A 14,346-nucleotide genomic window follows, 5' to 3' on the forward strand; every position below is an offset into this window, starting at 1 on the left:
ATCCCCTTATTTATTTTCATTTTTTGTATGTTTAGGCACAATAAGACTGGACTTGTGCTATGTCAATGACAAGGAGGCCTATAGTGTCTTAGCCATTCCACCACTTGGCAAATCAGATCACAACCTGGTTTATCTAAGGCCTTCTTACAAACCCGGTGTACTGAGACAGCCTACAACCAGGAAGTGGACACCAGAGGCCAGTGAATCACTGAGGGCCTGCTTTCAATGCACAGATTGGGACATACTGATGGAGCCACAGGAATTCAACAGCAGTGTGGACATTGACAGGATGGCTGAATGCATAACAGAGTACATCAACCTCTGTAGGGATGTTGTTGTGCCAGTAAGAACTGTTTGTTGCTTTCCCAATAACAAACCTTGGATTATAAGCAACATCAAGGGCCTCCGAAATGAGAAAAAGGAGGCTTTCAAAGTTGGTGATCGGGAAAAGATCAAGAGGGTACAGCACCACCTGAAAAGGAGCTTGAAGCAGGCAAAAGGGAACTATAAACGGAAGCTGGAGATGAAACTGCAGCACAACAACAGCAAAGAGGTGTGGACAGGAATGAAAACCATCACTGGCTTCAAGGAGAAGAGGCTGTCGGGAGACGGGGACAAGGCCAATGGGTATCTGGTGTCCCCTCCCACCTCCACAGATGCAGCCTCTCCCCCACCATCACCTCCATGAGGCAGCCCCAATAACACCACAGCTGCAACACCTCCTATGCCGGCACCCTCTCAACTGTTCTTCACTGCGGACGAAGTGAGAGCTGAGCTGAGGAGGTTGGGCCCTGGTAAAGCAGCTGGCCCTGATGGTGTATGTCCCAGGCTACTGAAAGACTGTGCGGCTCAGCTGGCGGAGCCTCTCCAGACCATTTTCAACCTGAGCCTCCAGTCAGGGAGGGTACCAGGTCTATGGAAAACATCATGTCTCGTGCCGGTTCCCAAAGCAGGGCGGCCGACCGAGATCAACGACTACAGACCGGTGACCCTTACATCCCATATCATGAACACAATGGAGCGGCTACTCATTCATCTCCTGAGACCACAGGTCCAGCACGCACTAGACCCACTACAGTTTGCGTACCAGGAGAACATTGGGGTGGATGACACAGTCCTCTACATGCTGCACCGGATCTATTCCTTTTTGGATGAACCAGGTGGCTATGTGAGGATTATGTTCTTTGACTTCTCAAGTGCATTCAACACCATCCAACCCCTGATTCTGAATGACAAGATGGGGGTGGACTCCACTTTATCTCCTGGATATACAACTACCTGATGGGTCGACCACAGTTTGTTAAGCTGGGGGACTGTGTCTCTGGCACAGTGGTGTGCAATGTTGGAGCCCCACCGGGAACGGTTCTGGCCCCGTTCCTCTTCACCCTGTATACTGCAGACTTTAACTATAAGTCTGACACATGCCAAGTACAGAAATATTCAGATGACACAGCGATTGTGGCATGTGTAAGGAACGGGCATGAGGAGGAATACAGGAACTTGACCAGTGCCTTCTGTGCCTGGAGAAAAGAGAACTGTTTCATCCTGAACACAGCCAAGACTAAAGAGATGGTGGTTAACTTTGGCAGGTCCAAGCTCCCCTTTCAGCCGGTCAACGTTGTAGGGGCTGACATTGAGGTGGCGCAGACATATAAATACCTTGGAGTGCAACTCTCCCAGATGGACAATGAAATGCTGTTCTTTGAGCTTGTGTGGGTGGATGGAGGTGGGGGGGTCAGGAATTAGTCTGGATGTGGGACGGTGAATTAAAGTGCTGAGTGACTGGAACGCAGGGCCACCCTTGCATACTAAGAAGAGTAATAAGCAGGAACTGCAGATGCTGGTTGACATCGAAGATAGACGCAAAATGCTGGAGTAACTCAGAGGGTCAGGTAGCATTTCTGGAGAAAAGGATTAGGTGACGTTTCCGGTCGAGACCCTTCAATTCATTCATGATGCAGGCTCAGCTTTGTTCTGCACCGTCCCATACCTATCGTGTCCCCCTCCCTGTCTCTTAGTCTGAAGAAGGGTCCCGACCCGAAACGTCACCTATTCCTTTTCTCCAGAGATGCTGCCTGTCCCACTGAGTCTTGTGTCTATCTTCAGACTAAGTAGAGGTGTTCTACTCAGCGATGACCCAATTTAGTTTCTGCCGTGCAAATGAGCCATCGTCCACCGTTCCATGTGAAAAGTGTCGTGAAAAAGGGAAGGTTAGATGGAGATAGACGAGTGGCGTTTGGTAAGTATTGATCCATGACTGCTCGCCTCTAAAGAGAGTACGATCACTTTGTGTAGTGTTACGAAACGAGTCTGTGATGCAGGAGCACACAGAAGTGCAAATGGTGGAATTAATTCACCAGAGTCCAGATTCCCCATCCTCTCCATAAACCATTTTCAGACCCATCAGTGCCAACATCAAGGTTCCACTGGGGCCCCATCAGCCACCTGGGAAACCAGGAGACTCAAGTGAGAGCAAAGGTACACAAAAATGCTGGAGAAACTCAGCGGGTGCAGCAGCATCTATGGAGCGAAGGAAATAGGTGACGTTTCGGGCCGAAACCCTTCTTCAGACTGATGGGGGGTGGGGGGGAGAAGGAAGGAAAAAAGGGAGGAGACGGAGCCCGAGGGCGGGGGGATGGGAGGAGACAGCCCGAGGGTTAAGGAAGGGGAGGAGACAGCAAGGGCTAGCAAAACTGGGAGAATTCAACGTTCATTACATCCGGACGCAAGCAACCCAGGTGGAATAAGAGGTGCTGTTCCTCCAATTACCGATGTTGCTCACTCTGGCAATGGAGGAGACCCAGGACAGAGAGGTCGGATTGGGAATGGGAGGGGGAGTTGAAGTTCTGAGCCACCGGGAGTTCAGGTAGGTTACTGTGGACTGAGCGGAGGTGTTCGGCGAAACGATCGCCCAACCTCCGCTTAGTCTCCCTGATGTAAATCAGCTGACATCTAGAGCAGCGGATGCAGTAGATGAGGTTGGAGGAGATACAGGTGAACCTTTGTCGCACCTGGAACGACTGCTTGGGTCCTTGAATGGAGTCGAGGGGGGAGGTGAAGGGACAGGTGTTGCATTTCTTGTGGTTGCAACGGAAAGTGCCCTGGGAGGGGGTGGTATGGGTGGGAGGGAAGGGAAGAATTGACAAGGGAGTTGCGGAGGGAGCAGTCTTTGCGGAAGGCAGACATGGGGGGAGATGGGAAGATGTGGCGAGTGGTGGGGTCACGTTGGAGGTTGCGGAAATGGCGGAGGATTATTTGGTGGCTATCTGGACTACAAGTCTTCCCACCCTGCTCCCTGTAAAGACTCCATCCTCTACTCCCAATTCCTCCACCTATGCCGCATCTGCTTCCAGGATGAGACGTTCCACACCAGGGCATCGGAAATGTCCTCATTCTTCAGGGAACGGGGATTCCCCTCTGCCACCATTGATGAGGCTTGCACCAGGGTCTCATCCATACAATGCAACACTGCTCTCTCTCTCCCCATCCCCACACTCGCAACAAGGGCAGAGTCCCCCTAGTCCTCACCTTTCACCCCACTAGCCGGCAAATATAACAAATAATCCTCCGCCATTTCCACCACCTCCAACGTGACCTCACCACTCGCCACATCTTCCCATCTCCCCCCATGTCTGCCTTCCGCAAAGACCGCTCCCTCCGCAACTCCCTTGTCAATTCTTCCCTTCCCTCCCGTACACCCCCTCCCCGGGCACTTTCCGTTGCAACCGCAAGAAATGCAACACCTGACCCTTCACCTCCCCCCTCGACTCCATTCAAGGACCCAAAGACCTGTATCTCCTCCAACCTCATCTACTCCCTCGCGCAACTCCATTGTCAATTTTCAATTCTTCCCTTCCCTCACCGAACCACCCCCACCCCGGGCAATAACCTACCGTTGAACAACCGCAAGCTCAGCAACAACACCTGACCCTTCACCTCCCCCCTCGACTCCATTCAAGGACCCAAGCAATCATTCCAGGTGCAACAAAGGTTCACCTGTATCTCCTCCAACCACATCTACTGCATCCGCTGCTCTAGATGTCAGCTGATTTACATCGGGGAGACTAAGCGGAGGTTGGGCAATCGTTTCACCGAACACCTCCGCCCAGTCCGCAATAACCTACCTGAACTCCCGGTGGCTCAGCACTTCAACTCCCCCCTCCCATTCCCAATCCAACCTCTCTGTCCTGGGTCTCCTCCATTGCCAGAGTGAGCAACACCGGTAATTGGAGGAACAGCACCTCATATTCCGCCTGGGTTGCTTGCGTCCGGATGGCATGAACGTTGAATTCTCCCAATTTTGCTAGCCCTTGCTGTCTCCTCCCCTTCCTTAACCCTCGAGCTGTCTCCTCCCATCCCCCTGCCCTCGGGCTCCTCTCCTCCCTTTTTCCTTCCTTCTCCCCCCCACCCCCCATCAGTCTGAAGAAGGGTTTCGGCCCGAAACGTCGCCTATTTCCTTCGCTCCATAGATGCTGCTGCACCCGCTGAGTTTCTCCAGCATTTTTGCCAAACAGAGCAGTTTGACGTGACAAGTAACATCTGTCCGTTAGACGAGGTACAATTTTTCAGTATAATAAAGCCACCTAATGGTAGCATTCGTTGCTACTACATTACTTTAAAAATCCCATTTTATCCATCTACCACTGACCTATTTTTGACTGTCCTCGGGCAACAAGTGAAGAAAAGAATCAACATTATATGCTCTGGAATTGGGTCTGTTTTAATAATTCCTTGCTCCTGGCGGGTATCACCAGTTCTCCCGGGGAAGCTTGTAGTTGAGAATTGTGCAGCAGGCTGCAAGGGCGAGGAGAAATTATATTGCCGCACAATCCTCGCCAGAATCGCACTCTGTTCCTTGAAACATTATCAGAGGAGGAAGCGAGGGACCACGACATTTACCACTGCGAGGGCAGGGAGATTGAACAAGTTGTGTTGTTCAACTCGATGTCAGCAGTCTGAAAATATCAGATTCGCTGCAGAATGCGAATCGATATACCTTGACAGCCCTCTTCCCCCTTCCTACTATCGGTCTGAAGAACGGTCTGCCCATTCCCTTCACAAATGCTGTTTGACCCGCTGAGTTCCTCCAACACTCTGTGTTTTGCTCAAGATTCCAGCGTATGCAGTTCCTTGTATCTGCATTGTACCAGGTTTACTGTGAGAAAGCCTTGGGTTAAATTCAATGTCCCCATGATTTAGCTCTGATTTCTTTCAACTTTTATTTTCAAATTCTCCACGGTGCGAGAGTGAGACAAAACTTTTTCGAATTTATTCTTATGCGGGCAGTGTAGCAACCGTATAAACACACTTTCCCTCGTCGATTGACATAGAAATTGTGTATTTGGAGGGGTGGGGTGGTCTTAATTAAATAGCCGTGTTCTGATCAACTGCCTCACTCTTCTTACCCGGTTATTGTTGGAATTCCGGTTAAATAGGTCTGTCCAACAATCTGTGAATCTCTAGCTATTCGCATTTTCGGATTGGAAGTGTAAGCCAGGCTGTCCCAGGTTGTCCCAGGTTGTTCGTTGTCAGCAGTGATACTGCATCGTCGGACGTGGCAAATTACCGTGTCTGCTTTCTCACCGAAGCACGATACGCCATAACATTAGAACAGCGGAGACATCCCAAGTCCCCTGGCCAATGTTTGCTCCTCGGTTCTGTGCAGTTCTGTACAGAGTGCCTGGCTCAGCAGAACGGATGATCACAGCACACTGCGGTTGCACACAGATAGACTTGATGGGTTGATAATCCCGTTCTTTTGGGATTGTCACCATTCCATAATGACTTCAATTGCTCCAATATCGTTGTTGCATCTGCAATCTAATACAACCACTAGATATTAATTAAAACACAAATAATTGGAGATTTGGGAAACTGGGCGTTTAAAAAACAGAAAATGCTGGAAATACTCACCAGGACAGGGAGAGTTAGCGATGATCATTCCCGTCCACCACCACTTGCCACTTATGCCATTCAACCTGTCTTGACCTCCACTATCTGTATTCTCTTTGTTCCCTCCTCTCCTCCTCCTTCCCTACAACTGGTTTGATTTCCTACTTTTCCCAGCTCTGACGCCCGGTCCACAAGCTGAACATTAAAACTTAGAAAGAAAGAACTGGAGATGCTGATTTATACCAAAGATAGACACAAAGTGCTGGAGTAACTCAGCAGGGCAGGCAGCATCTCTGGAGAACATGGATAGGTGACGGTTCGGGTCGGGACCCTTCTTCAGACCCGAAACGCCACCTGTTCCTTTTCTCCAGAGATGCTTGCTGCCTGACTGGCTGAGTGACTCCAGCACGTTGTGCCTATCTTTGAACATTACATACATAGATACATAGAAAATAGGTGCAGGAGTAGGCCATTCGGCCCTTCGAGCCTGCACCGCCTGCCTTCTCTCCATACCCCCTGATCCCTTTAGCCACAAGGGCCACATCTAACTCCCTCTTAAATATAGCCAATGAACTGGCCTCAACTACCTTCTGTGGCGGAGAGTTCCAGAGATTCACCACTCTCTGTGTGAAAAATGTTTTTCTCATCTCGGTCTTAGAGGATTTCCCCCTTATCCTTAAACTGTGACCCTTTGTCCTGGACTTCCCCAACATCGGGAACATTCTTCCTGCATCTAGCCTGTCCAACCCCTTAAGAATTTTGTAAGTTTCTATAAGATCCCCCATCAATCTCCTAAATTCTAGCGAGTATAAGCCGAGTCTATCCAGTCTTTCTTCATATGAAGTCCTGACATCCCAGGAATCAGTCTGGTGAACCTTCTCTGCACTCCCTCTGTGGCAATAATGTCCTTCCTCAGATTTGGAGACCAAAACTGTACACAATACTCCAGGTGTGGTCTCACCAAGACTCTGTCCAACTGCAGTAGAACCTCCCTGCTCCTATACTCAAATCCTTTTGCTATGAATGCTAACATACCATTCGCTTTCTTCACTCTTCACTTTAAAACTGTTCCTCTTTCCACGCATGCTGTCCCCGGCAATTTAAAAAACAATTATATTCCATAATATGGATTAATTTGCATGCAAGCAACCAGGTTGCAAGGAAATCACTTGCGTGGTAGACGACTGAACAGTCGGGTCCGCCAACAAGAAGCGAGCGCACCGTGAACTGGGGCGCACCAGCTTCCAGGTGAGCACAAGACAGAAGCAAAATACTGGAGTAACTCCAGGCAGCATCACTGGAGAGAAGGAATGCGTGACATTTCGGGTCGAGACCCTTCTTCAGACTCTTAACGTCACCCATTCCTTCTCTCCAGAGATGCTACCTGACCCGCTGAGTTACTCCAGCACGTTGTGTCCATGGTCGGCGTGAACCAGCTTCTGCAGTTGTTTCCTGCGCTCTCCAGGTGAGCAGGAGCGTCCCAGTGCGCAGGCGTGCGGCGGGCTGCTGTCGGAATGTATCGGGTTGCGAGGAAATCGCAGTAAAGTGGAGACGGGAGTCAGGATCGGGAGTGTCGGGGTGGGGGCGGCCAAGCAGCGTGGGGATGGGATGGGGTGGAGAGTAGGTGCGTCTTGCTCCGCGTGTTGGGTTGAGCTGCAGCGCGGAGGGGCGGCGAGGTGTGGGTCGCCGTGTGTGTGTGTGTGTGTAGGAGGAGGTGAAGCTCCTGGCTGTGTGCACCAGGCTGGATGCACAGCTCCCATTCTGTGAGTCATTTATTGCCGGCGAACGTCTTTAAGGCTGCTCTACTTATTATTTTTAGATGGAAGCTGCGAACAGGATGGCTGTGATTGTGAACTGGACAGATGGACCTTTAAATCGGAGCTGGGAGTAGTTTACATTTGTTGTCAATTAGAAGAGTTTTATCCCTTTTGTGACCGTAACATCTCTAAAAATATATATTCTAACTCATTGCAGGAAGGACACGTGGCGAGCTGGGATCAGGATTTTAATTTTAGCCACCGTTATCCTAATCTGGGGTTAATATTTAAATCTCATTCGTTCAACGATGTAACAGTTATTGGGAAATAAGGACTAAACTTTCAATGACAGAAAGATGCTGTGATTTTATTTTTAATCACCGACCACTCAGACGGTGTGACCTATATTCTTTCCCTCCCTTGTCTTTTTTGTTTAAGCTGGAGGATCTCACAGATAACGGGATATTTTTTGGCTAAAATGGAAGTTGAGGGAGAAGCTTTGACGTGCAAAGCGCGAAGACTTCTTCATTTGTTTAGCGGGGATTTGTTGAACTAAGCACATTGGTGCGACCCATTCAGCAAATATTGGATGTTAACGCGTTCAGAAATCAAGGGAGCTCGGCACAAAAAATTGGGGTTGGGGTAACTGGAGAGGATTAAAGTTGGAAAGAAAATAATACTGAGTTGTAGTTGTGTTACAGTGTGAATTTGTAAACTGAAATTACATTTCTCTTTATTCTGACAATATAATACTTTTTTTCCGAATTTACTCGTTAGCTAGTGAAAGGGGCATTTCTCATTTGGTTACAATGAACTCCAGTAGAACTATTAATCTTTCTTTAATTTGTTTTTAAATCGTTTAAGCCACCCCCATTGATTGTAATCCAACGTGGGATATGAATGCAATTTGAAGCAACCGTTTGCTGCTGTTGCAGGTTCCCGTCACATCACGTTAGCTGTTTTAAATGTGTAATCTTCTGACTTGGGTCCAGATTTAGCACAGTTATTAAGCACAAGGGAAACGGCGTTTTAGTTGCCTTTCTCTGGCTATGAATTGACGAATGAAACAATTTTCTAAACACTACCTTATCCAGACCCACCAGCACATCTGAAGTGTTCAGCTCGTCATTGAGGGAAAAGGGTGGTCAGTTGGGTTTGACATCAGTCGGTGAATGGTTGCGTGGCTCAAACTACTTAGTTTAATGAATCAGTCTGGCTACTTTGCTTCCCACCAATTGGAGCTTCAACACTTCCCCTTGTGTTTTCCTCAGATGGCTTGACCAGGATCAAGTTGATTTTTGGATAAAGTTGCCAATATCCCATCTTGCCATTGAGGCTCAAAGATAGAAGATTAAATCATGGGCGTACGACTCCAACCAGGTTGTGAAGAGTGAACTGTAAGGTAGGTGAGACCGGGTAAACAGTTGCTGTTGACCTGACGTTAACATTTTGAGATTGTATCATATTTTTGGATGATGTTTGTTTTCGTGTCCGGAAGGAATGGCTTAGAGCAGGAGAGTGTGAGTGATTAGTCCTGACATCAGCAGCTGTGAGGATGCTGGCAAAGGGAGGGAAGTGCAGGTTGATTTATTTTGTATAATCACAGAAATGTATGGCACAGATGGAGACCACCCGATCCATCACATACCTGCTGGTGAACTTTGGATGGAAGAGAAAGGCAGTCGGAAGTGCACTCGTAAATATAGTTTAATCTGTTGTGAAAAATAAATGCGAGGCTTGTTCTTAAAAATTAATAGTCGCGTTCAATGACCCTGCCCTCAAAGGATTTGAAATCGTGAAATCTTTCATGGATCGCGATGCTTCAATTCTCTTGTTCAATATCAAAATGGTTCCTTTTAAAGTTGCAAAATATTACCCTGCTTCAATGACTGACTGGCTGCTGTCCTTGGCATGGTAAAGCACACTTATCTTCTTCCAACGCTGTCATCCTCCAGCTAGATGGGACTTCACCCATCTAATGTCAGTCTTACCCAAGCAGGAATAACCTAGAAATCAGTGTCATGGTTCCCTCCCACTCTCACATAGTCACCTCTGGTAACCACCCCCCACCCCCCTCACTGCATTCCCTTCCCCGATCAAAGATCTGTGTTGTTCCCCCCCTGTTTCTCATGATAGATGCTGTCCACAACAACATCAATGAAATAGGTCTCCACTCTGTAATATAGTTTGAAGAGCAAGAGCTCTTTCTCTCCTTTCCTCTGCGGTATCTAAATTGTTCAATGTCTTATCCAAAATCTGATACTGCACAATCATAAATGTACGTCTCTCAAATAGTGTAGAAAAATAATTTGTATATCACCCTACACAATCTCAGGAACAACTCTGTTCCCTATTCTCTGACACCATCAGTCTCCCTGGCAATTGGCCTGGGTGGAACCAGACTGATCTCCACCTTGAAGGTGGTTGCAGCCTGGAGGTTGCAGAGATTATAGACAATAGGTGCAGGAGTAGGCCATTTGGCCCTTCAAGCCAGCACCGCCATTCATTGTAATCATGGCTGATCATCCCCAATCAGTACCCCGTTCCTGCCTTCTCGACATATCCCCTGACTCCGCTATTTTTAAGAGCCCTATCTAGCTCTCTCTTGAAAGCATCCAGAGAACCGGCCTCCACCGCCCTCTGAGGCAGAGAATTCTGCAGACTCACCACTCTGTGAGAAAAAGTGTTTCCTCGTCTCCGTTCTAAATGGCTTACTCCTTAATCTTAAACAGTAGCCCCTGGACTCCCCCAACACCGGGAAGATGTTGCCTGCCTCTAGTGTATCCAGGCCCTTAACAATCTTATATGTTCCTGATTCCTGATAGAAGTGTATAAAATTATGAGAGCATAGATAAGGCAGACGGTCAGAACCGTTGTCCCAAGATGAAAAAATGAAATACTCGAGGGCATAGTTTTACGGTGAGAGGGCCAAAGTGTCAAGGTGATGTGCGGGGCAACTTGTTTTACTTGGAGGGTGTTGAGTGGAACATGCTGCCAGGATTGCTGGTTGAGGTAGGTACAATATTTTGCTTTTGAGATGCTTTTGGATTGGCATATGGATATGCAGGGAATGGAGGGATATGGATTATACACTGATAGGTAAGACTTGGTCTTGGCATCATAGTAATTAGCAACTGAAGAGCCTGTTCTTATGCTGTACTGTTCTATGTCCAAAACTCAGAAATGAATCTTGCAACTGCGTTTCATTCTCGAATGATCAACAACTGGTTTTTACAATTCTTATTCTTGTTTTCAATTCATTTTTGCTCTCCATCCCTCACTGTCTCTGCAATCCCCTCCATCCCTATGACTCCTGAGATATCTCCATCTTCTTATGTTTGCATCTTCAGCACCGATGCTTTCAATTGATTCACCATTCAGCAGCTTATCCTCCAGGCTTAGAATTCCCGACTTGTCCTACAAATTTCTAAACCCTACCCAATTTGATGAGTTCTTGTTTGATGGGTCTCCCACGGAGCAATAACATTGTAGTTACAATATAGGCAAGATAAATTGAACAGAGGGCAGCAAGAACACAGCAGAATGCTCCAAGAATGAAATATAAACTGAAAATAGACCATCCATAGAGGGAGATAAACTGAGTCAATGATACAAGATCATCAAACCAAAATGTTAACTTGGTTTCTGTCTCCTTAGACATTGACCGGCATACGGTATTTCCAGCATGTTCGATTCTTAATGAAGCACAGATAGGTTTATGACAAAATGTAACAAAATATTCGAGCCTCGCTGTTCAACCCACAGTCGGCGCTTGTTGAGCTCGTATGTTGGCGTAGCATCACTCCCTGACAAACTCAATGCGTTTTATGCACGCTTTGATAGGGAGAACACTGATGTGCCTTCTTGAGCCCCCATTCGCTGTGATGGTATTTCAGTCACAGTCACAGAGGCTGGCGTCAGAAAATCCTTCAGAGGGGTGAACCATCGAAAAGCGACTGGACCTGATGGTATACCCGGTCGTGTTCTAGAAACCTGTGCAGACCAACTTGCTGGAGTTTTTACGGACATTTTCAACCTCTCACTTTTGAGGTCTGAGGTTCCCACCTGCTTTAAAAAGTGACGTGCCTCAACGACTATCGACCAGTGGCACTAACGTCGGTGGTGATGAAGTTCTTTGAGAGGTTGATCATGGCGCAAATCAACTCCTACCTCGACAAAAACTTGGACCCACTACAGTTCGCTTACCGCCACAACAGATCAATGGTGGATGCGATCTCACTGGCTCTCCACTCTGCTCTGGACCACTTGGACAACAAAAACTCATATGTCAGGCTGTTATTCATTGATTACAGCTCGGCATTTAACACAATCATCCCCTCCAAACTGGTTACCAAACTCACAGAACTGGGTCTCTGCGCAACGTCCAGGTTCAGGAATAGCTACTTCCCCACAGCCCTCCGGCTAATGAACTCAACTCAAACAAAACTCTGAACATTAATAGCCCATTATCTGTTGATTTGCACTTTATCCGTTTTATTTATTCATGTGTGTATATATTTATACAATGGTATATGGACACACTGATCTGTTCCGTATTCATGCCTACTATAATTCTGTTGTGCTGAAGCAAAGCAAGAATTTCATTGTCCTATCTGGGACACATGACAATAAACTCTCTTGGATCTTGAATCTTGAATGAGGGTGCGGAGGAACCACCATGGGGGGGGGAGGAGGAAGAACAATGGACCCGGAGTAGAGGGACCGACCGCCTTGAGGGAGGGGGCGGGGGGACGGGGACGGCAGACTAAGGAGGAGCTGGTGGGGATACTTTGTAACTTTGTCAGTGCCATTTATGTGGCGACTTTGCATACCTTGGGTACGTAGGCAGAGAATGTCACTGTGACTTGTCACGTGACAATAAAGTATTCCATTCCATTCATTTGTGGTAATTCTGCCCAGATGGTGTGGAAGATGCAACCCACCCCTGCATCCACCACATTGTAATTGCCCCCCTTCTCTTAAGACTTATTAAGATTTAATGATTTATTAAGAGCAAATGTTCAGCACAGACTTTGTGGGCCGAAGGGACTGTTGTGCAGTACTGTCAATGTTCTATGAAAAATGGATTAACGTTAATTTAAAACCTTATTTCCTAATGGATGCTCTAGCAGTGAAAGATGTAGCATGGTTCCCTTGAATGAAAAGGTGAAAGATATAGCACAGAAACGGACTGTTCGGCCCACTTTGGCCACAATAACCATCAACCACGAACCATTTACTCCAGTCTTACATGAATCCCATTTTTTTTACTCTCATCAACACTCCCCAGATTCCACCATTTAATTGCATCCCTGTGACAGTTATTGTGGCCAATTAAGCTGCCAACATGCACATCTTTGGGATGTGGGAGGAAACCAGGAAGCTGAAAAATATATTTATGCTAGGAACCAGGAAACCAAGTGGTGGAAATGCACGTAGCCACAGGGAGGACATTCAAACAACACAGCCAATGCCTGAGGTCACGATCGAGGCAGTGGCTCTATTAGCGCTGCTACCCTCAAAGTATTGAAGATAAAAAAGTAAGTTGATTAGAAAAGATTTGCATTGCAACCATTGAAGATTTTGTGTTTGGGGAGAAAAAAACCTCTACTGATGGAATCAATAAATGAGGTTTCCCCACTTGAAGAGAAATCAATTGTAGTTAAAATCATTGAAGTGTATGTGATTGAAGAAAGACAACTGAATATAGAGTGGGATAAAACATAAACATAAATAAATGTGCCTGAAAGAGGTGCAGGAGATCTGGATTGAAGCAATTAACTAGAAGGAGGCAGGGGTGCGCCCTGAATTAATGGGTATTGACAGCAACTGTTTTACACACAGCCATTCGAAAGAAGCCATGCAGTAATGAGTTCAGTCTTATGATTGTAACGTTTATGAAATGTTAGACATGTTCCATTCCTCACCAAGGTGTTAGAAGCCTACTCAATTATTAGGATCACCAGTGGAAAGATGATGTGGAAAACACTCCTGACATTCATGGATTAGGGCACAGCTGTCAAGGTTTCATTTATATTTTTTCACAAGATTTTCTAAATGTATTTGAACTGCGTGCATGGTATATCAGTAATTTAGTTTGGTGAAAATAAAGAGAAGTGGGGATGGATTCCCAATTTCTGCAAATAACTTTTTTCATCTCGGGGAAGGCTATTTATCATTTTATTCTCTGAAGTGATATGATGCACTCTGAGGGTATTCTTCATATTTGATCTAACAAGACATTCACATTATTATTTACCAAGTCAACGCATAGATGATCCCACAACTGTTTATTACTAAGGTACGATTTAAGCAGAGTGTTTTGTTTCAAATTTCATCAGCAGGAAATTTTGTTATTTGCAACTTTCATGTCTGAGTCATATAGCTGTTATCTCAAACTTTATGTAGCTATGGATGATCGTCATTCTATTAATGTTGAAATTGAAAAGAATTATATGGAATGCAACAGCAGCTTGTATAAATCCACTGATTCATACGTTGTAAAAAAAACCCTCCCACTAATTTAATTAGGTCACTATTCTATTCTATCTCTTGTGTATTTTTCTTCTCTTCAAATGCATTTGCACTATTCATCATTGATATACCCGCAGAAGCCTGCACATTCTAGTGATTGAAGATAGACACAAAATGCTGGAGTAACTCAGCGGGACAGGCAGCATCTCTCCAGAGAGAAGCT

The 14,346-nt window shown here is 46.5% G+C and overlaps 1 protein-coding gene across 2 annotated transcripts in view; it reads left to right on the plus strand.

The window, feature by feature from the left end:
* The first annotated feature begins 7,601 nt into the window (after positions 1-7,601).
* Positions 7,602-14,346, plus strand: part of znf385b (zinc finger protein 385B) — a 362,216-nt gene continuing 355,471 nt past the window's right edge. The window contains exons 1-2 of one of the 2 annotated variants that reach the window (XM_055637874.1): positions 7,602-7,655; positions 8,921-9,051. The gene's annotated coding sequence lies outside the window, so the exon portion shown is untranslated. Of the gene's footprint in view, positions 7,656-8,918; positions 9,052-14,346 lie in introns of those variants that run through there. The other variant, XM_055637873.1, reaches the window with a different exon arrangement.

Source organism: Leucoraja erinacea, chromosome 7 (genome assembly GCF_028641065.1).
Source record: "Leucoraja erinacea ecotype New England chromosome 7, Leri_hhj_1, whole genome shotgun sequence".
Classification (NCBI taxonomy): domain Eukaryota; kingdom Metazoa; phylum Chordata; class Chondrichthyes; order Rajiformes; family Rajidae; genus Leucoraja; species Leucoraja erinaceus.